At 38.9% G+C, this 22,447-nt stretch overlaps 1 protein-coding gene across 3 annotated transcripts in view; it reads left to right on the forward strand.

The window, feature by feature from the left end:
* Positions 1-22,447, forward strand: part of CALN1 (calneuron 1) — a 462,160-nt gene that overhangs the window by 213,881 nt on the left and 225,832 nt on the right. The window lies entirely within an intron of this gene.

Here is a 22,447-nt window from a genome sequence, read left to right on the forward strand (position 1 = left end):
TTAGGTTTTTTTTTTTTTGGATGTGGACCATTTTTTAAAAGTCTTTATTGAATTTGTTATATTATCGCTTCTGTTTTATGTTTTGGGTTTTTGGCCACGAGGCATGTGGGATCTTAGCTCCCCAGCCAGAGATTGAACCTGTATTCCTTGCATTGGAAGGTGAAGTCTTAACCACTGGACTGCCAGAAAAGTCCCCTAATTTTGTTTTTTCAACACACACTCTCCCTCTCTGGAAAGCAGCTTGATCCCAGGTGTAAGGGGTCCAAAGTGGTAGACTTTGGGGATTCTTGTGTAGAACATGAAGTAAAGGCCAGCTAAATGGAAACAGAGGATGGGGCAGGGTGTCTTTTGGGAGAGACAGATGAAGACCCTGGTAGTGAGGGGTTTGATTGGTCTGCAGACTAATTGAACACAGCTGTGTCCTGTTATCTTGCTGGTTTGTTGGAAAAATGATAATTTAATGGTGACTGTATGGTGAATGGACCCCAGTCCCAACCACCAAGTGCAGCTGTGGGCATTTATTTTCTGGTTCAGGAAAGAGATGTTCTATCAGGGATGTTCAGTTGTACATGGAGTGCTGGCTCTGTCCTTACATCTCTGATTGATTGTGACTCTCTGGGTCTTTGCAGGCCTGATTCGACTTTGCTTTATAGTTAGAGGTACTGGATTGGCCAAAAAATTCTTTTGGGTTTTTCTGCACCATCCTATGGGAAAACCCAGATGAACTTTTGGCTAGCCCAATATTTCTGAAAAGCTGGAGCAAAGCACATGTTGTATAGCAAAATCTCTTCCCTGGATTCCCATCATCATTTCAGAGAAACACTTCCAGGAAAAAAGAGTTTCTTCCTTAAAATAATAGAAATTTTAACCTATCTTCTTTGTAGAATTAAGAAGGTTTTTGTGCCTTTGAGTCTTCTCTCATAACTTAGCAAAATAAAACATGGTCAGATGGACTAAAAGCAAATGGACTTAGCAACATTTAGTCAAAATGAGCTGGGGGCTATCATGGGAGAGTTACTTCCATGGAAGTTTTATGGATCTTCATCCAAGTACATCCTTGCTGTCTGTCTATTCGTTCATCAGACCCTGGCTCATGGGGAATTTTTACATTATTGCAAATCCTCCCTGATTGCAGGAGGGCTTGGAGTCCCCTGGGGGCCTCGGGTGATGGTGCTGTTCCAGGAGCCCATCAGGACTCAAGCAGCCAACAAGATGCAGCTTAAGAGATGCCAGGTTTCACCCATTCATTTGCAACATCATTCTTAGTGACCAATGCTGAGGGCGGGACTTCCAAGCAAAGCATATAGAGAATTCTATTAGTTCCTTTAACAGAAGCCTAAATCATCTGTTTTTTCATGGTGACCCCATCAGGTGAAAGCACAGTTATTTACTTTTCTTCATTTATTTAAATATATTAATTTTTTTTTTTACAAATTTCTGCCATACAACAATGCAAATCAGCCATAATCATATATATCTGAAGTGCAGCTTCCTCAAACTTTTGTTTTGTTGCCTACAAAAGAATCAATATACAACAAATGAAGGCAATGCAGCAGTGCAGGCAAAGAGAATTGCCTTTTGCAACGCAATCAATGCCTAAGTGGGGAAAGAGCTAAGGGAGAAATACCCAGGCTGAGGCGGAAATGCCTTTATGTTATTTGTCAGTGACACTGGTAAGTGAAATTTCTGGGTTCTGAGTTCTGGATATACGTGGATTGACTGTTTTTCAGTGTCCTTCTCTTAGTGGGGTCTTTTGAGCTATTCTGATGGTGGTTTTTTTTTTTTTTAAGTCAGGTTCTAATTATATCCTTCCTCCCAGCTTCTGTAACTGGAGATTCTCTGCAGACATTTGGCCCTACCTAATTAAGCTTCTCTTTGGTGTGAAACTTGTGGAATGGCAGAGATTTTTATGAGAATAATGCCTCATGCACACACACACACACTCACACAAGGGTTTTGGGCCAGAACTTAGGATTCTTCACTGTAAGATGACCATGCCTCCTGACCCTGGTCCTGGGATCCAAGGGCATCGGGAGAGATGGCGGTGCCTCCGTGCATCCCAGCTGGCCATGATTTGAGGCAGGTCTGGCCCACACACCGATCCATTCTCTCTGGGGTCCCTGCCGTTTTGCTTTCTGGTGAGGTCATACCTTCGGCACGAGGCCCAGATGGAATTAGACCGAGTCTGTACAACCTTAGTCTCTCCATGAGGCTTTCATTAGGTGGTTCCTGGGGAGTGGGGTGCTTTGCTGACTCTGTGTGTAGCAGTAATCTCCCTGGATTAGGGAGCTCGCTGGTTTCCTGGACACAGAGCCTGTGGGAGGCAGACGGTTCCAGTGTGTGTGTGTGGCGGGGGGAGCCGGTTTTCCAGAGGGCAGAATGGAAGACAGGCAGTAGTAGGGTCTGGAATTGCTCTCCTGACCATAGCCCATTAGACTTCAGAGCTGGGACTGACCCTGTGTATGCGTATACCGCATAGGCTGAACTGCCCCGAGTTAAATAAACAGAAAATCCAAACTCCCAGTTGCCCAGTGCTTCCTTTATGGCTGCAAAGGTTCTTTTAGCCTCTGCAGCTGAGGTGCCTTCTGACCTGACATCAGTTGGGGACTAGGACTCATGTTTCCCAGATGCTTTTGCCAGCATCTCACCTTCAGCCCAGATTCTGGAAGTCTGAAGTTCTCTTCCTCAGGCTCCTAGAACCATTTAAACTCAGTGACCTAAGGCTCTCCTTGCATCGGGAAATCCATTTCTCTCCAGTGCATTGCAGTACTGTCCTTAGAAATGATAAAATAGTCACCTTACAAAAACATCTCCAAAGCTTAAATCTTTTATAGAAGCAAGTTGAGAAAGTGACTGTGGGCTCTGCCATGCTCCTGGTGCTCTCATTAGCTCTGTGGTTCCCACAGCAGTTCCTGGGGCCCCTTGGAGCCTCCTGTACTGTCCACTGGGGAAAAGGGGCTTGATATCTTTAAGACCAAAGGGACGTTTTTGACTCTTTTCTACATCGTAATGGTTTCACCAACTACACCACTGTGGGCATCTGGAGTGAACCCAGCCAGCTTTGTAAGTAGTTTCCTGAAACTGTCAAACCAGGAGATGCTTTCAGAAGCCCATGGTTTCTGCCTGGGTCCCCGCTCATATTTCTTAATGCAATCTTCCGTTCCTAGCTGTCTCCACCTCTCCTGCACTCAAGGAACAAAACAAATGCAGCCCTTGCCCTCTGCATTCTTAATTTCCCTTCTGTGCCTCAAAGATGCAGAATCTTTTGAAATTCCAACAAGTTTGGGGTTTTGAAATGAATTATTATCCCTCAACAGGTTTGTAGGGTTTTTTGTGTTTGTTTTTCTTTTTTTTTTTTAGGTTCACCACTGTCTGGATGGTGAGTATGATTCAGCTTTGTTCCATTTAGAAAAGATTTTTCTGGTGTCCATTATGTGTGAATTTGCTTAACTTTATGGTTGGCAAGATGCCCTTTTGCTTCATTTTGAGGCAAACCACTGAGCTCAAAGAATGAAATTATGGCCAGAGTCACATGAAAGAGTTGGCAGGGTCCCCGTTGTTAGCCTGTGTGTCTGTATGTTCCCTCTTTTCCTACCCATTCATTACATGTGTTGACACTTTGCTGATCAGTCATATGATTATGACTTTCCTATTTTCATTTGTGATCTTCTAGAAGACAGAAAAGTCTATGCTTAATTCCCAGTACAGCCCATTTCCACTTCACAGTCAAACGTGTCAGTGTACTCGTGTGGAGGCTCTGGAATGGGCCTAGGTCTATGTTGTGATTTCAAATACATGCTTCCTTCTTTCCTTCCTTTCTTTTTTTTTGTCTCTCGTTTTTCTTTCTTTCTTCTCTCTTTCTCTCTTTGTGCTGAAGTATAGTTGATTTGCAATGTTGTGTTTAGTTTCAAGTACACAGCAAAGTGATTCAGTTATACATTCACATATAGCTATTCCTTTTAGAATTCTTTTCCCTTATACGTCATAACAAGATATTGATATATTTTCCTGTGCTAAACAGCAAGACCTTGTTGTTTACCTATTTTATACACAGCAGTGTATGTATGTTAATCCCAGGCTCCTAATTTATCCTTCCCCCACCCTTTCCCCTTTGGTAGCTATTAAGTTTGCTTTCAATGGCTGTGAGTGTGTTTCTGTTTTGTAAATAAGTTCATTTGTATCATTTCTTTAGATTCCACATCTAAGTGATATCGTACACTATTTGTCTTTCTCTACCTGACTTCCTTCACTTCGTATGATGATCTCTAGGCCCATCCATGTTGCTGCAAATGGCATTACTTCATTCTTTTTATGGCTGAGTAATATTCCATTGTCTATATACACACTTCTTTCTGTGTGTGAGGGAAGATGCTCACCCACAGATTTCATGAAGGGGGATGATCTGGTGGAAGTACCTGGAGTTTTAGCATTAAGCAGAGGTGCATTAACTTCAGTGCACAAGAAAAAAAGAAGAAATGGAAACATGCTAAACAGACGCGCTGAGTCAGAATCCCCAGCGTGAGGCACAAAAACCTTCATCCTTTAACAATCCAGCCAGGTATGGACAGCAGTGTGTCCATCAACATCACTGGGTGACTTCTGGTTAAAAGAAAACCTTTGGCTGAGAGAAATCTTCAAGCCTATGTATTTGTATGGACAAGAAGGTCTGAGGAGGAGTAAATGCCTGAAAAGCAAATAAGGATATATTTCCTCTGGGGATATGACGAAGCAGGACTAGTCAGTCCTGCTTGAAAGCGGGGGCCTTCCCAATGCTTGCGTATGCTGGGGCCTTGGCTTCCTCCCTTCTCCAGCTGTGGTCCAGGGACCCACAGAATCACCATATCCTGGGAGCTTACTTGCAGTGCTCACCCTCAGGCCCACCTGAGACCTGCTGATTCAGAGCTTGAGTTTTAACAAGAACTTACGTGCGTGGTTGAGTTTGAGAGGTGCTAGTCTAAGGGCTTTTCTGATGGCTCAGCAGGTAAAGAATCCACCTGCAATGTAGGAGACACAGGGGATGAAGGCTCAGTCCCTGGGTTGGGAAGATTGCCTGGAGAAGGAGATGGAAACCCACTCCAGTATTCTTGCCTGGGAAACCCATGGACAGAGAAGTCTGTCGGGCTACAGTGGAGTTGAAAAGAGTCCAACATGACTGAATGCACACACACACACACACACACACACACAGTCTAAGGCATACCATCAGAAACAGGAAGCAACCCAACCATGATTTCTTGTTTGACAGTCTTTTCCATGGAGTGCAGTCCTTCCTTAATCTCCTGCCAGTAACCCTGGGGGAAGATGTGTAACTTTAAAAGCTGGAAGTAATTCACAAAGTCCTGGTGATGGTCAGTCACAGGAAAATCTCTCTTTATGTGTTTGCATTTGTGAATAAGCATGATTGGCATCAAACTATTTCACATTTCATTCTGTTAGGGAATTACTGCTGAACTTATTTTGACTTCATTGTGGTAAATCTTAGCTAGGTAATGACAGCGATAACTAAGACTTCTGTAGTGCTCACCATGCTTCCAATAATGACTTAGAGTGATGATAGTAGTAGCTAACACAGTGGAGTCTCCATTGTAGACTGCTACTCTGGCACTTTATTAACTTAGTTCTCATAACGGCCATAGGGACTCATATGATTCTCATTTTAGAGATGAGGAAAATGAATTACAGAGGTTTCAAGTTACTTGCCCAGGTCACACTGCTAGTAAGAGCTCCATGAATCTAGCCTGAACTCCATGGGAGAGATTGTCAGATGAGGAAACATGGTTGGGTTGCTTCCTGTTTCTGATGGTATGCCTTAGACTATGCGTGTGTATGCTTAGTCACTCAGTCATGTCTGACTGTTTAACAACATATCTTGTCAATATGTTGTTATTCTTTTTGTGATTTAGTGGATATAGGTCACTTAGGCTGACAACGAGGCATTGAAGCAGTGACTTAACGGGACAGAGATACACATGCACGCACACTCCCGTCATGATGTCACGTAGATATTTCAAACCTATGTGAGTGTTTTGGTTATCAGTTGCTATTCCAGACAGTCTCCTGCCATCAGCTTTGGCTGGATAATAAATTCTAGCCACTCCCCAAATTATTCTTGAATGAGTCGAGCCTGATTCTAGACCAGAGTTTATGAACTGAAGATGATGTCTTTGGGTTTCTTGCTGCTTTAGCAAAGGGGCGTCCTTTTGGGCTTCTCGGGATAAGTAGTGATGGTGGATGTTTGTGACAAATCCACTCCAACATCCCTATCTCCCGAGGTAGCTCCTCCCTCTGCATTTTTCTAAGAAGACTCTGCCATCTCAATTGTATTGACAGTTGCCCACACTGAACCCAAGTTTCTGCTAAAGATTAAACTGTTCAACCTGTTTGCTGCCACTCAATCCAACATAATGAAAACAGAATTTCTGGTTCATGCACCCATTTCATTAAGAGTATCTGGTATTATATTCTGTCTCTCTTATTTTAATACCTTAGAACTCATGGCTACACTGTTTACAACAATACAAATTAGCAACATCTTGAGACTCTGTGTTCGTCTCCCATAGTGGACTTGGGACTTCTCCTGGAATGTGCTGATCTGATTGGAGTCATGGATTTAGAGTCAGTGAAACTTGGTAGGAATAGATCTTAAAAGTGGGCATCTCTGTTCAAGGCAAACACAAAAGTTGTGTTCGTTTCCAGTTTTCATGATCCACAAGTTCTTCAGACTGATCTTGTCTGACCTCAGAGAAGTATCAGAGTGGACATCAGGGAGACTTGATCATTCAATTTTCTGAATCCACACAGAATTCCCCATTCTAAGTCTCAGGTCCCACTTCTTTCCAACCAGTACCTTAAATTTCACATAAGTGACTTGATGAGTCTGTGATTTCATTATCATTCTATGGGCCACCCAATTAAATCTGAGGTCTTCCCTGAGGTTGTAAGAAATAAGTGATGATTTTGGGGCTACCCTAGAAGCACTCTAGTTCTCTGACTGTAACCTAGCTGAGAGTTTCCGGGCCTGAGCTTGTTGGAGCAGCCATTCCACCTACAGCCCTTGTAGTCATCATTGCTACTATAAAGGTCAAACATAGTAACTACACGGGTCTTTGAAAGCCTTGCTTTCGATGATTATTTTATCCCAAGAAACCACAGATGACATTTAATTAATTATGATGCTGGTCATGCCATAGATAACAGTATACCATTTTTCATTAGGAAGAAGGTCATTACTTCATTTAGGATCATAGATAAGCAAGACAATCTCAGAATCCCAGTTGGAAAGTTTGTTTCCTCCTGGTACCATGTACTGTGTCATTGTGAAAACAGAGATTGTGCTGAATTCCTAGGAGAGAGAGTATTATGTGAAAGATAAGAAGCTGCTGAAATTCCTTATACAGAAATAATATTTCACTCAGGCAGAATTTACTAAAAGGAATATAAGAAAATGCCTATCTCAGAACACCCTGACCAATATTGAGTATTATTTAATACATCTTTACTAAGGTGATTGGTGAAAAATGGGGACTTAGTTTTCACTCATAAGTGAGATGATGTATTTTCAATATGTTGATTAGTTATCTGTTTTTCCCTTTTCCAGATTGTCTATGTTTGTTGTTGTTGTTGTTTGTCTGTTTCAGTAAGGATAGGCTAAGTTATGCTGCAGTAATAAATAATCCTCCCTGAATATCAGTGACTCAATACCACAAAGTAGAACATCTCACTCATGCTGTATGTCCATTGTAGATTGGCTGGGTGTTTCCTCTTAGTCATCCTCACTCAGGAATCCTGGCAGAGGGAGGCTTCTGTCTGTGCTTCCATGACAGCTGAGGCAAGGGAAAGAGACTGAGTGAATCACATGATGACTCTTAAAGTTTCTGTCACTTCTATTCACATCTCATTGGCTACAGCAAGTCATGTGGCCATGCCTCATATCAAGGGCTATTAGGAAGTTGAATCTGACTCCATGACTAGAATGGAATGAATTAGAAATGTTTGGTGAACAACATTAATGATGACTTAAGGATTTTAGGCTTTTCGTTTTTCATTAGGATGTAACATTTATTGCAAAAATTTTATTTCAGGAGAAAAATTTAGAAATACTATGAATAGGGGCAGAAATGATTATGAGAGATTTTACACATTCCTTTCAGTTTGATTCTACAGATAAAACTAAGGAACAGAATTTGAATGACACTGAACGTGTGTGTATGTGAATATGTGCCTGTGTATGCATGTAATATATCAATAAATTTTGTTCCCTTGAAAAGAGAATACTCTTCTTTTGAAATGATTCTGGAATGTTAACAAACATGGCTGTGTATTAGGCCACAAAGACAACCTAATTAAATTCCAAAGGACAAATATTATAGGCACATTCTTTGACTACAGTGCAATAAACCAAAAAGTAATAACAAACATTTGAATAAGAATCCCACCCACTTGAAAATTTTAAAATGAAAAACCAAAAATTTTTCAATAAGCAGATCCAAGAGCTGATTTTTTGGGAAAAAATGTAATACATTGACAAATAAAGCATGTTTAATTAAGAATTAAGAGAGCACTGAACTAGAAGAGAAAAAAATGTGAAAGTTTTTTAAAAAGAATACACAATGCAGTTTTGTGCAAATACATTTGAACGTCTACATGAAATGGAGATTTCTGGAAAAATATAACTTGTTGAAACTGATTCAAGCTGAAATAAGTAGTCTAAATCAGAAGTTGCATACTTATGGCCTACCAGCCAAATTCAGCTCTTAGCCATGTTTTATTTGGCTCACACATCATTTTATAAAGCAGAAAAAGTATCATATTAAAAATCTGCATTTCTCCCTCTTAAAAATATAAGAGAATTTGGCAAGTCTGGACTTGCATTCTTTCATTGCAATGATTTGGTGAAGTTGAGTAGCTGTCCTTTTAGGCAGGGCAAATGCCACAGTCTCTACCACTCCTTACTGTCTTACACCTGCCTGCTCTCTTGATGGACAAGCGTGGTCCCTATCAACTTGGGAGTTCACAACTCTACCTAAATGGACCAGTGCATGATGAGGGCATTGTTCCCTGCTGTGACAATCAGTTCTTCACTTCCTTTAGTTTTCATCATAGGATGTTTTGATTTTCTGTTTTTATTTCTGTTCCACTTATTTGTTGTCATTTCTAGCAACTTTGGTAGATTTCTTATTTTAATTCCTCACTATTTAATAATTAAGGCAACCAAGACAATAATTTTGCCACTGAGAAGACACTAGTAATATCTCAGAATTTTGATAGATAGTTTTAATTGTTCCATTGTTTTCTTTATAATATTTTATTGTAGTTTTTAATTTCCTCTGCTCTTCTACAATTTTTTGAGAGAAGTATTTTATAATTTCCAAGTCCAGTAGGGTTTTAAATTTCTAGTTTACATTTAAATTTTCTATTTTTTTGTACATTGGAAAATTAATATGGCCTGCTCTTTGCTAGGATTTTCCTTATAAGTGAGAATAAGATGAACTTTTATGAAGGTGTTGCCTCTTTGGTATAAGACTTTTATATATGCATAGAAGTTATCTTCATATTACCTATATCCCTTCCGCCTGTGATTTTAGTTATTTTATCCAAGGTAAATTAATATGATGTATTGAAATCTCCCACTGCTGTTACCTTGCTTCCTCAGTTTACTTCTAACAGCATTTATTTTAATTTTCAATGCTCTGTTGTCTTTACAGTGGATTTTACCTCTTATCAATGTAAATATTCTTGAAACACTTTTGAATTATGCTTTTGCTTTCTGTTGATTTTTGCTATGTAACCTTTCCACTTGTGTTTGCATAACATTTATTGTTATGTGTGGTCATTGGAGAACACTCAGAATTATTCAACTTCTTCCAGGAACATGGTATTTCATGTTCCTGAAATACACAGAAGAGGCATGTTCCTCACGCCCTTTCTGTGTGATTTTGTTAGGGGTATAAAGCAATATGTGCCACTGTGTTTAAATTTTTAATTATTCTGAGAGCCTTCTTATGAGAAAGCTTGACCTATCATTTATTTCCAACCTTTCAGTTGGGTCTTAATTCTATCATTTTGCTTTATGCTGGTTACCATGTGACTAACCTAGACAACATATTAAAAAGCAGAGACATTACTTTGCCAACAAAGGTCTATCTAGTCAAGGCTATGGTTTTTCCAGTGGTCATGTATGGATGTGAGAATTGGACCATAAAGAAAGCTGAGCGCCGAAGAATTGATGCTTTTGAACTGTGGTGTTGGAGAAGATTCTTGAGGGTCCCTTGGACTGCAAGGAGATCCAACCAGTCCATCCTACAGGAGATTAGGCCTGGGTATTCATTGGAAGGACTGATGTTGAAGCTGAAACTCCAATACTTTGGCCACCTGATGCAAAGTGCTGACTCATTTGAAAAGACCCTGATGTTGGGAAAGATTGAGGGCAGGAGGAGAAGGGGATGACAGAGGATGAGAGGGCTGGATGGCATCACCGACTCAATGGGCATGGGTTTGGGTGGACTCCAGGAGTTGGTAATGGACAGGGAAGCCTGGTGTGCTGCAGTTCATGGGGTTGCAAAGAGTTGGACATGACTGAGCGACTGAACTGAACCGATGTGCACTTAATGTATTTAATTTGTCTTCTTTTTTTTTGACTACAGTGAATTTTTTAAGATTGAAAGACATTTGACATACAACTGAACTTTGGCTATACAGTGTAATGATTTACTATTTATTTATTTTGCATAATGATCATCACAGTAAGTCTAGTTAATATCCATTCACTGTACATAGTGAAATTTTTCTCCTGATGAGAACTTTTAAGATCTATTCTCTTAGAAATTTAGCAACTTTCAATTATGCAATACAGAATTATTATTAACTGTAGTCACCGTGGGGGCTTCCCAGTGGCACTAGTGGTAAAGAACCCACCTGCCAATGCAGGAGACATAAAGAGAGGTGGGTTTGATTCCTGGGTCAGGAAGATCCCCTGGAGGAGGAAACAGCAACCCACTCCAGTATTCTTGCCTAGAGAATCCCTTAGACAGAGAAGCCTGGCAGGCTACATACAGTTCATAGAGTCGCAAAGAGCTGGACACTATTCAGGCGACTTAGCACACACACGTAGTCACCATGCTGTACAGTACATTCCAATGATTTGTTTATTTATAATTGGAAGTTTGTAACTTTTGACTGCCTTCACCCATTTCACCTCCCCATCCCCTGCCTCTGGCAACCACCAGCTCTGTATTCATGAGCTTGACTTTTTTTTTTTTTTTTTAAGATTCCGTATATGAATGAGATCATGCGGTATTTGTCTTTCTCTGACTTATTTCACGGGTACCCTCAAGTTCCATCCATGATGCCACAAATAGCAAGGTTTTCTTTTTCATGGCCAAATAATATTCCTGTGTGTGTGTGTGTGTGTGTGTGTGTGTGTGTGTGTGTGTACACACTGCATTTTCTTTATCCATTCATCTGTCAATGGACAGTTTGTTTCCATATCTTGGCTCTTCTAAACAATGCTGCAGTGAACAAAGGGATTGCAGGTATCTTTTTGAGTTAGTGTTTCATTTTCTGCAGATAAATACTCAGAAGTGGATCCAGATGGATCATATGATATTTCTATTTTTATTTTTTGAGGAACTTCTGTACTGTCTTCCCTAGTGGCTGCACCAGTTTTACATTACCAAATGGCAACCCACTCCAGTGTTCTTGCCAGGAGAATCCCAGGGACGGGGGAGCCTGGTGGGCTGCCGGCTATGGGGTCGCACAGAGTCGGACATGACTGAAGCGGCTTAGCAGCAGCAGCAGCAGCAGTAGTGCACAAGCATTTCCTTTTCTCCACACCCTCACTGTGCTGTGTGCTTAGTCGCTCAGTCATGTCCGACTCTTTGCAACCCTAGGGACTATAGCCCGCCAGGCTCCTCTGTTATGGGATTCTCCAGGCGAGAATACTGGAGTGGTTGCCATGCCCTCCTCCAGCGAATCTTTCCAACCCAGGGATTGAACCCAGGTCTCCCACACTGCAGGCAGATTCTTTACCATCTGAGCCACAAGGGAAGCTCTCACTAACACTTGTTATTTCTTGTCTTTTTAATGATAGCCGTTATAACAGGTGTAAAGTAATATCTCATTGTGGTATTTATTTGTATTTCCCTGGTATTTAGTGATGTTGAGGATCTTTTCATGACCCTGTCGGCCATCTGCATATATTCTTTGGAAAAATGTCTATGCAGATCCTCTGTCCATTTTTAAATAAGACTTCTTTTTTTTTTTTGCTATTGACTTTTATGAGCTATCTATATATTTTGGAAAATTAACCCGTTATCAAATATATGATTCCCACGTATTTTTTTCCATTCAGTAGGTTGACTTTTCATATAGAAAGGGTGCTTTTGTTTTGCTTTTTTAAAAATAGTACCCTCTCAGTTGTTTGAAAGTTAGATGTCTTGCTTTCAATTTTTCTAGTAATGGCCATATAGTTTTTGTGAATTTAACTCCTAACATCAGTTACAAATTAATAATATTTGCTCATATGAAAGATGAGAAATTAACTGTTTTCACTTTTTCTCTTTTCTATTCTTTGTTAATTTCAATATACTGCCATTATAAATATGCCTCCTCCTTTTTTAAAACCAATTTTTATTATTTTCAATTTAAAGAATATTATCAATTTTATAATCACATTGGAAACACTTATTTTGCCTGTACATTTAACTGGTTTGACTGCTTAGAGACAGCCATATTCAACTCATTTTCTGCTTCTTATTTTAATTAATATACATTTGTTCCTGCATAAACTTTCTAAAATTTCATTGTTATTTTTTTGAGGAAGTTTACTTCAATTCTAAATCTGCTGAATATTTAGAATCTGAGAATATCTTTCTCTTGATACTTGCACAGATGACATGTTGCTTTAGGTATAGAATTCTTGGATTTCAGCCTTTTGCTTTTAAAGTTCTACAATTGGTATTCCATTATTTTTGGTTTTACATATTGTCAAGAAGCTCATGACCAACCTGCTGTTTATTCGTTGTGAGCAATCTAATTTTTTTTGGATGTGATTATTATCTGTGAAGTATGAACACCTCAGCAGTCTGTTTACTTTGCTCTGTTATAGTTGCTAACGGAGATTGGTGCTTTGTTGCTGTTAGGGTTCCTTGCAGTATGAGTCACTCTTTCAATTTTCTCAAGTTTTTTCCTAGACAATATTTTTTCCCACCCTTTTTGTTTTACACCCTTTTCACTCCGCAGATTTCAGTCTCTTTTTCTAGCCTTCCGTGATAGCTCAGTTGGTAAAGAATCCACCTGCAATGCAGGAGACCCTGGTTCGATTCCTGGGTTGGGAAGATCCACTGGAGAAGGGATAGGCTACCCATTCCAGCATTCTTGGACTTCTCTTGTGGTTTAGCTGGTGAAGAATCCACCTGCAATGTGGGAGACCTGGATTCGATCCCTGGTTGGGAAGACACCCTGGAGAAGAGAACAGCTACCCACTCCAATATTCTGGCCTGGAGAATTCTATGGACTGTATAGTCCATGGGGTCACAAAGAGTTGGACATGACTGAGCTACTTTCAATTTTCTAGCCTTAAGTAGTTTAGATCCTGGACTGTGATCTCTGCATTTTTCCCCCCACAGTTTTTGTTTCTCTTTCTTTTTCTTCAGTCTTCTGCATTTCTCATATATATATATTCTGTTTGTTTGTTTTTCTTTTCTTCTCAGGTTTTCTGCTGAGAATTATACTGGATTTTATTTCTATGACATTGCCTTCTCTGTGATTATTTTCTTGTCAGTTTTCTAATTTGATTGATAAGACATCTTCCCAATGTTGTTGAGGAAATATGGTAAATACTTTTCAAACATTCTTTGGCAAATCTATTTGAGAGTGAGGTAGTTGTTGAGTTCTGAGTAACTGGTTGTGACTTTTGAGCCACAGCATCCCTTCACAGCAGAAGCAGATCCAGCGCCTAATTCTTGATTTTCCAGCAGAGGCAGATCCAGCGCCTAATTCTGACTCATGATCAGGTTGGACTAGGCTTCAGCAGAGATGAACAGGAGAGCAGGCAAATCCGCTTCTAGCCCTATGCAAAGAATGAGTGGTGTAAGGGAATTATAGGCAGTACTTAGTCAGCAACCTAGCAAAATAGAAGAGGAATCCAAGCAGGTGTCTCTTATTATCCCAGTATATCTAGAATCCCTGTAAAAAAAAATGCTCTCTGAAGTTTCTGAGCCTGTGCTATGTGGGTCCATCTCATTTTTCTTTTTTGCCTAATTTCTGTGGGTAGAAATTTTAGATCAAACAATAACGATGATTTCAGACATTTTTCTTGTTTTTGACTTTAATGGAAAAGGCCCCAGAGTTTGAACTTAAACTTGCAAATGGAATTGCTTGCTGTTTGATATGAATGTTAGTTATAATGTTAGGCTAATATATCCTATTCTTGGTTTACCTTTTTCTCTTTTAAAGCAATCGTGGCTATTAGGTAAATTTTGACATCTATTGAGATAATTATATAGCTTTTATTATTTCACCTGTTGATCCTATGTATTATTTAATTGAATTTACTAACATTAGAAAATCTTCTATGGTTCAGGCATGATTCTTCAGGATGAGTTTCTGTCACAACATCCTGTTGTGTTTGACTAGCTACTGTTTTGGGGTTTTCTTTAGGCTTTTGTATGTATACCCATGAAAAGTAATTGATCCATTACCTTTTCTTTCCATTTGGCAGGTTTTTGTATCAGGGTTTTGCTGAACTTATAAAGGTATTGGAGACTTTTCCATCTTTTTACGCACTGGAAGTGATTATAAAATAACTATTTCTCAATATTCTGACACATATTCCTGTGAAATGTATAAACATAAAAGTTTGGGAGTATTCTATATCAGTATTTAGTTTATATTATGTTTACTAATTATTCAAAAGATCATTTTCTTTAGTGAATTTGATTATTTGTCCCCAGAAATCACACATTTCTTTTTGTTTTGAAATGTTAATGTAAATGTGTACTTGTCATTCTTTATATTTTGATGTCCTTTAATCTATAAATACATCATCTTTGTGGTTTCTAGTTTTATAAGTACTTATCTTCTTTTTCTTAATTTGACATCCGGATAATTTTCCTTATAAATATATATATATATTTTTTTTTTCTCAGAGAACTGAATCACTGTTTAGTGGTATTAGTGTAGTTTCTGGAGGGAGGGTTTTATATTTTGCATTTTACTTCTGCTAGTAGTTTTTTAGATTTGCTGTATTCTTTCCTTATTTTCTCCAGCTTCTTTTTCAACTTCGCCTTTACTAACTGATTTCTAATTTTTAATTGATTCATAATTCAAATAATCTAAAATGCATATTTCTTGAGTGTTCGGGTTAAGGGATTTGCTACTGCTAAGTCACTTCAGTCATGTCCGGCTCTGTGCGACCCCATAGATGGTAGCCCACCAGGCTCCCCCATCCCTGAGATTCTCCAGGCAAGAACACTGGACTGGGTTGCCATTTCCTTCTCCAGTGCATGAAAGTGAACAGCTATATAACTCATACCGTAGTATAAAATATAGAAAATGTCTTTAGTTCCTTGAGAAATACATTTTCCTACTCTGTGGCTTATATATTGATTTCTTGATAGAGTCTTTTGTCTAGCAGATACTTTGTTTTGATTAAATCTAGCTTATCACTTTTTTCATGTCCAGTGCTTTTTGATTCCTGTCTAATGATTTTACTTACATCAATAATGTTATAAAATATTTTATTACATTTTCTTCTAGAAGATTTATGATTCTAGCTTTTAAATTTAGGTCTGCAATCCATGTGAAATTTGTTTTTGTGTATGGAGTGTGGTAGAAGTTGCGGTTCAGTTTGCCCTGTACTAATTTTTGGTTATTTTAAACACAATTTGTTTAAAAATATATATTTTCTGTCCAAGTCATTGAATTGACTTGGAACCTTGGTTTGGTATTGATTGACCATAAATGTGACAGCCTATTTCTGGATTCTGTCTTCTGCTCTGTTTATCTATTTGCTCTGTTTTGTGCACTAACATACTGTCCTGATTTCTATAGTTTTCTTTCTTTCTTTATTTATCACCGTGCCACAAGGTACGTGGTATCTTGGTATCAGGGATCAGATCTGCTCCCCCTGCATTGGAAGATTGGAGTCTTAACCACTGGACCACTAGGGAAGTCCCTTATGTCAAGTCTTGAAATCATGGCACATAGGTCCTAAAACTGTTCATCTTTTCCAAAATTGTTGTGGTTATTCTAGATCCTTTTCATTTCATACAGATTTTAGAATTGGCTTGTCAGTTTTGTCAACAGAACTATCTGGGATTTGATGCTGATTGCATTAAATCTGTAGATGAATTTTAATAGAATAGATATACTAACAACAGTAAGTCTATAAGAAGGAGCTATCTCTCCATATCCTTAGATCATATTGAACTTCTCTCGATGGTATTTTATATGTTTTGCTTTGAATGACTTGCATATCTTTTGTTAGTCGCTGTTAGTCGCTCAGTCATGTCCGACTCTTTGCTACACCATGGACTACGGTAGTTCACCTGGCTCTTCTGTCCAAGGGATTCTCCAGGCAAGAATACTGGAGTTGGTTGACATTCCCTTCTCCAAGGGATCTTCCTGACCCAGGGATCAAACCTGGGTCTTTTGCATTGCAAATGGTTTCTTTACTGACTGAGCCATCAGGGAAGACCCTAGATTTATTTCATGGTACTGATGATTTTTGATGTCATTGTAGATTGTATTGTTTCAAAATTTCACTTTCAGTTTGTTTGCTTCTGGTATGTAGATATAGAGTGGCTTTTAAAATTGAATTTGTATTCTGTTGTCTTGCTAGTTCTAGTAATTTTTAATAGCTTCCATGGGCTTTTTTACATTCACAAAGGTGTTGTTCGTGACTAGTAGTTTTAATTCTTCCCATCTAAGTTTTATGTCTTCTGTACTTCTTTTCTTGCCTCGCCACCCCAGCTAGGATTGATTAAAGTGATAAGAGGAGACATTTTTATTTCTTTCTTGATCTTAGGGAAAATCTTTCACCATTAAGCTTTTTGTTGATGCTTTTATCAGATTTTCTTTTCTCTATCCAGATTGCTGAGTTTTCATCTTGAACAGGCATTGAATTTTTCCAGTTCTTTTTCTGCATCTATCAAAACAATCATATTTTTTCTTGTATTCTGCTAATATATGGAATTACATTGATATATTTTCACATTAAGCCAACTCTATATTCCTAGAATATACCAGAACGATTCATGACGTATTTTCCTTTTCAGCTATTGCGGGATTTGATTCGCTAATATTTTGCTAAGGCTTTTTGATTCTATGTTTATGAGGCATATTGGGCTATAATCTTGCACTTTCTTTGCCAAGATATCAAGTTTATGCTGGTCCTATAAAATGAGTTGGAAAGTGTTTTTTTCTCTTTTAAGTTCTGAATGAGTTTGTTTGAAACTGGCATTTAACTTCCTTAAATGTTTATTTGAAGCTCTCTAGACCTGGAATTTTCTTTGTTGAAAGGATTTTTTTATATTATAAAAATTTTCAATTATGCAGAAGTGTTGAATGAATTCATACAGTGAGCACCTATATACTCGTCACACTGATTTTACAATGCTATATTTGCTGTATCATTTTTTATTCATCTCTCTATGTGAGAAGCTTTTTGATTATGAAACACTTTCTTCAAAATCATAGAGCTATTCAGATTTTCTGTTTCTTCTTGCATTAATTTTTGTCACCTCTGTGTTTCAAGATGTTTGTTCCTTTTAGTGAGTTGTCAAGTTTATTGACACAGATGTTTCTTAATATATTCTAATTATCTTTTTAATGTCTGTGCGTGCACACTCTGTCGCTCAGTTATATCCAACTCTTTGCGGGTCCATGGATGGTAGCCTGCCAGGCTCCTCTGTGCATGGGATTTTTCAGGCAAGAATACTGGAGTGGGTTACCATTGCCTTCTCCAGGCGATCTTTTTGACCCAGGGATTGAACCCACATTACCTGTGTCTCCTGTATTGGCAGGCAGATTCTTTACCACTGAGCCATCCTTTAATTCCTAACATTGTTAGTTATTTTTACTTTGTTTTTTTTTTCATCAACTTTCTTAAAGTATTTTTTAATCATTTTATAAACTAGCTTAGACTTTGACAATTTTCTCTACTGTTTGTTTTCATTTCATTGGTTTCTGCTTTTATTTTAAAATTATTTTTTTCAATTCACAGGGGTTTAATTTCATCTTCTTCATCCAACTTATTAAAATGGAAACTTAGATCATTGATTTTAGACCTCTGTTTTCTAACACAAGTATTTAAAACTTTAGATGTATTCTATAAATCCTTTTTTGAAAATTATAGTAAATCTTATTACATGTTCAGAGAACTAGGTTTGATTTGAATAGAGAAAAGAAGTCAGTTAGACTAACATTGATTGAGGACTTCCTTCACATGGTAAGGAGGTAAGCACACACCCATTTTACAGATGAGGAAACCAAAAGTCAAATCAGTGACTCTCATGCCTCACAAGAAGCTGCAGACCTAGAAGAATAATGGGACTGTGGTTTCACCTCTGTCCTTTCTGGATTCTCACTCCTCCCTGCTGCTATCCAGAAAGACAGATCCTGGAATGTTGTAACCACATGAATGACAATGATAGTAATTATTTGCTTATACAAGAATATTTTAAAGTTTGGAAAGTGTCTTCACCTGTTTCCTCTCACCTGTTTTTCCAGTATTCTTGTAATGATCAGGTGTGTGTGTGTGTGTGTGTGTGTGCATGTGTGGCACACAGGAAGGATGTGTTTTGGGAGAAAGGGGAAATGGAGACAGAAGAGATCATGCCTAGTCTTCCAGGCTGCATAAGGAATGCTGCATTCTCTTTTCTGGGCATTCAACATCTTTGGTATTCCATAAATCTTGATATGATGGTGTTTTATTTTAATTTTCAGTTTGCAATCTTTTGTTAAAGATTTTTTTTGATGTGGACTGTTTTAAAAGTATTAAATTTGTTACAATATTGTTTCTGTTTTATGTTTTGGTTTTTTTGACTGCAGGGCATGTGGGATCTTAGCTCTCCAACTAGGGATCAAACCCACACCCCCTGCATTGAAAGTCTTAACCACTGGACCACCAGGGAAGTCCCTAAAATCTTTTCTAATTTCTTTCCTGTGTTATTTCTCTTCTTTTTTCTTTTTTTGTCTCTGACTCCTGAGTGGGTTAGAGATACCATGCTTAGTTTCTAACTAATAGAAGGTTTTATAGATATCTTACTGTGATTGTTAAAAAATATCATCAAAGTATCTTTACTATTATCATTTGATTATCATTGCCATCAGAAAACATACCTTGTATGAATTAGACCCTTTGAAATTTACCATGTCTTGTTTTGCTGCCTAGCATGTGTTTCTTTATGCATTTAAAGAGAACGTGTATTTTGCACCCTTGGGTGTAGTATTCTATAAATGTCTATTAGGTCACACTGGTCAGTGATAGGGTCCACATGGGGTCTCACTGATAAGATGGCTCGTTATGTCGACCTTGCAAACAAAGAATAGATCACAGTGATGCTTGAGACTCACCAAATTACCCAAGTGGCATCCTGCAAGCTGCGAGACCACCAGATTCCAGACCTCGGGCTACGTAACCATTCCATTCAGAGAATTTTTCACTGGTGGAGTATAAGAAAGACCCTGACAGAAAGGGAGGACGCTGGTTCTCCTTAAGGGCCAGTCACCCTCTCTTTTCCCCCTAATAAATTTCCCTTTTCTTGCCTGACTGCCTGGCTTGCTCTCTTTTTCTCTCTACTCACCTTACACTTAGTAGTTCAGATCTTCTATAATTTCCTTGAAACTTTTTTTCTTCTATCATTACTGTCAAGAGGTGTTAAATTCTCTATGTGGGCTTGTCTGTTTTTCCCTTTAGTTCTATAATTTTTTCTTGTGTATATTTTGATGCACACGCATGTAAAATTATGTTTTCTTTATAAACTGACATTTTTGTTGTTATGAAACGTCTGATGATACTCTTTGTCTTGAAGTCACCTTTGTATGATATAAATATTGCCGCACCAGCTCTATTGCTTTAGCGTGTGTCTGGCAGGCTTTTTCAGCTCTTTTACTTCTCGGTTATTACCACCTTTATATTTAAAACCTGTTTATTAGGAGCTTCAAATAATTGGGTTTCCTTTTTATCCAGCTAGCCATTAAAAAAAAATTCGTGTCTATTTACAATTTATGTACTTGTTGATAAGACTGGATTTGTATTTTCTGTTAGAACCATGTATTCTGTTTTCTTCTCTTCCTCCTTTTCTGCCATCTTTGGGTTAAGTGAGAGTGTTTCAGTATTTTATTTCATCCCTCTTACTCCCTTATTAGCCATATTATTTTGTATATATGTATCTAGTGGTTGCTTTAGAGATTACAAATGCATTTTAACTAATCACATCTTTCTTTGAATAATCTTATGCTACTTCCTGAACAATCTAAGAATCTTACAACATATAAATGAATGTTGTCATGTATTTTATACCTCCATATTTTATATTGTATTTATCAGCATTTCACCTTTTCTGGTGTTCTTTATTCTTTCTCTTATTTCTCTTTATTTCTTTCATTTCCTTTCAACCTTAATGTCTTTTAGCATGTCTTTGACTATACACCTCCAAGAGAAGAATAATCTTAGGTTTTGACTGACAGGAAATGTCCCTTATTTTTGAATTTTTAAATTGTGGTTAAATATATATAATATACAATTTGCCTTTTTAGACATTTTAAGTGTACAATTCAGCAGCATTAAGTACATCCACCATGTGGTACAGCCATCAGTCAGTTCAGTTCGGTTCAGTCACTCAGTCGTGTCCGACTCTTTGCAACCCCATGAATCGCAGCACTGCAGGCCTCCCTGTCCATCACCAACTCCCGGAGTTCACTCAAACTCACGTCCATTGAGTCAGTGATGCCATCTAGCCATCTCATCCTCTGTCGTCCCCTTCTCCTGCCCCCAATCCCTCCCAGCATCAGAGTCTTTTCCAGTGAGTCAACTCTTCACATGAGGTGGCCAAAGTACTGGAGTTTCACCTTCAGCATCAGTCCTTCCAATGAACACCCAGGACTGATCTCCTTTAGGATGGACTGGTTGGCTCTCCTTGCAGTCCAAGGGACTCTCAAGAGTCTTCTCCAACACCACAGTTCAAAAGCATCAATTCTTCGGCACTCAGCTTTCTTCACAGTCCAACTCTCACATCCATACATGACCACTGGAAAAACCATAGCCTTGACTAGACGGACCTTTAACCAATCTCTATTTCCAAAACTCTTCCGTCACCCCAAAGAGAAACTCTGTAGCCATTAAGCAGTAACTCACCATTATTCTATTACCGCCACCCCTGGGACCTCCCAGTCTACTGTCTCAAAGGTTCTGAGGTGGGTGTCAGGACTTTCCGGTCCTGACAGCCCTGATGGAACCCCACAGATCTCTTTTTGCTTCAGAGCTGAGCTGCCAGGTTTTCTGCAGCTTAAGGGGAGTTATCTTCCCTCGCCTGGTTTTCTGAGTTGTGCAGGAGCTCTGTCTTCGTTCTGCTGCCTGTTCCTGGTCCTTGGAGAACAAGTGCAGACACTCTGTGAAGCCCGGGGGCCTCAGAAGGAGTTCTGTCAGCTTTCCTGCCCCCTTCCCCCAGCTTTCACCTCATTTGCTTCAATCACTCAGTGAAGGTCCTGAGGATGCAGGTGGTGAGTGGTAGAGAGTAAGTGCTCTGCATCTGGGCTCCTTGGGATTCGAATCTGTCACAGCAGCCCACACACAGCCCCTGCAAGTTTGTTAGAAGTCAGGCTGATTCCTCCTCAACCCAGTATGCACCATGAATGAAAGCAGACAGTGGTGCTTCTCTGCTTGGAAGGGCTCATCACTTCCTGGAATTTAGTTTGTTTAAGTTTCTTTGATCCCTCAGCTCTCGGATGGAATTAAAAAAAGAAAGAAACTATGACTTTCTGGTTTATCCTGCTTGTTCTTATTACAAGTGAGGAGGGTGGTCTCTGTGACTTTCCACATTCCAACCATAAATGCAATCCTAGCTTCTTTTGCTTTGTGTTTGAGTCCATGATTTCTAGGATTCTCTGAGAACAAGAAGTAGATACTTTTAAAAAACATTTCTTGTGGTTTCTGCAGTAAAATTTGCTTTTTCCACCCTAAAGCAAAATCCTTTCAGCTACCCCTACAGATAGAACACCATTTACTGGTTCTCAAATGAGCAACAAATTAAGAAGGCCTGAGCTGTACATTTGCCAAAAGACAGGCCCCATGGATTGCCCGTGGCCCACACTGACAGTGTCTCAGATCTACTGAGCACAGCCCTCTTCCTGTCTCCAGACTAGCCAGAGCTCATCGAGTGTCCCACTGGATTGAGTGGGCCTCATTCCTGCTCCGGGTACGCCTGCTCTGTTCTCTGTCAAATCA

This window comes from Bos taurus, chromosome 25 (genome assembly GCF_002263795.3).
Source record: "Bos taurus isolate L1 Dominette 01449 registration number 42190680 breed Hereford chromosome 25, ARS-UCD2.0, whole genome shotgun sequence".
Taxonomy (NCBI): Eukaryota; Metazoa; Chordata; class Mammalia; order Artiodactyla; family Bovidae; genus Bos; species Bos taurus.